Here is a 1,985-nt window from a genome sequence, read left to right on the forward strand (position 1 = left end):
TACAGGATAGACTTAGGGACTATCGTACAGAGTGAAGTCAGAGGAAAGCAGATATTGCATATGAACACATATATGTGGAATCTAGAAAAATGGTGTATAGATGATCTTATTTGCAAAGCAGAAATAGAGACATAGACATAGAGAACAAATGTATGGGCATCAGCGAGGGGGAAAGGGGTGTGGGTACGATGAACTGGGAGGTTGAGATTGACATATATACACTGTTGGTGCCATGCATAAAATAAATAACTGATGAGAACCTACTGTATTACTCGGGGAACTCGACTGCTCACTGCTCTGTGGTGCCCCAAATGGGAAGGAAATCCAGAAGAGAGGAGACATCTGTATACATATCCTGATTTACTTTGTTGTGTGGTGGAAGGTAACACAACATTGTAAAGCAACTCTATTCCAATAAAAACTAATTAAAAAATAAATTACATACAACTCTCTTCTCCTAACATCAGCATCAATGTGCACATTAATTCCCTCTGAAAATGGTCAGTCACGATTATCCTCAGAAAGGCCATCTTCCTGTCTATCTCTCTCATTCCTCAAAATATGTATATTCCTACGTATTCTCTGTGAGAACTGTTTATTTTGCCAACTCAGCCTGGATAAGAAAGATACCAGATTTTATGGATGAAACCCTCTTCAAACCCAACTCCTAGGACAGTTTTGTGTTTCCAAAGGCAGAGTTGTCCATAATCCTAGTTTGTGAAGGTCCTGAGGTCAGTCTAAAGGCTGCATGTTTTTTTATTCAAATTCAAATTTATTTTCTAGCTTGAATGCAAATACACATTTCCAATAATCCCCTACACCACTTATAGTGCAGTCGATCTGTATTTTCCTGTCCTAGCATTATATCATTCAGAGTTCTAATATTCCAACAGACTACCAGACTGGAAATAAAGCAATTTGAATTCCCAGAAACAGTGGGCTGCCATATTACCATTGCCCTATTTCCCTGTGAATAATCTTCAGAAATGAATTAATGTCTTATAATATCTGAGGTCATTTCATTTAGTTCTCTGTTTTTTAAAAAAAAAATTATATCTAAAATAACCCACGATTTGACTGTCTACCATATTCTTATAATATCATGGATGTTAAAAGATGACTGTTTGATAAATAATTACTTCCAGGATCTAATTTTTATGAGTTTAGGAAGTTCTACTTGATCATATCATGATTTTATATATATGTATGTGTGTGTGTGTGTGTGTGTATATATATATATATATTTTTTTTTTTTTTTTTTCTGTGTTGCAAGCCATTTTCTCACCAGGGGCTTCCCTTGTGGTTCAGATGGTAAGGGGTCTGTCTGCAATGGAGGAGACTTGGGTTCAGTCCCTGGGTTGGGAAGATCCTTGGAAAAGGGAATGTCTACCCACTCCAGTATTCTTGCCTAGAGAATCCCCTGGACAGAGGAACCTGGCAGGCTATAGTCCATGCAGTCTCAAAGAGTCATACATGACTGAATGACTAACTTTCACTACTTTCAGGCCATTTTCTCAGGGTGGACCTAGTAACTGAAAGCAATTTAGCTCTATGCGTCAAGTACATATTATATATCAGAAACTGTACATTGTGCTTTATAAACATCACCTTATTTTATTTTTAAAACAGCTCCATGATATATATATTACTGGCATCCTTTTCTAGATGAGGAAGAAGAGGCCTATAAACATGAAGTATCTCACCCAGATGACTCCATGAGACTTCTGGTTAAATGTGGCAGGTTGAACACAGTGAACTACTCCTCCTTCCTGAAATTTGCTAAAATATCACATTTAAGTGATACTTTTTTTTATGGCTGGAAAACAGCAATAATAGAGGACAGTAAATAATAAAATCTGGAAAGCGGGAAAGGGATGGGCATGTGTTAGTTTAATAGAACAGAGAACGGTATATTGTGGCAGACAGTGAAGGAAGCTTGAAATGTGAAGGATCCTCTGAAAATGGAACAAATGGGGCTAAGTATA

The sequence above is a fragment of the Cervus elaphus genome, chromosome 12 (assembly GCF_910594005.1).
Source record: "Cervus elaphus chromosome 12, mCerEla1.1, whole genome shotgun sequence".
Classification (NCBI taxonomy): Eukaryota; Metazoa; Chordata; class Mammalia; order Artiodactyla; family Cervidae; genus Cervus; species Cervus elaphus.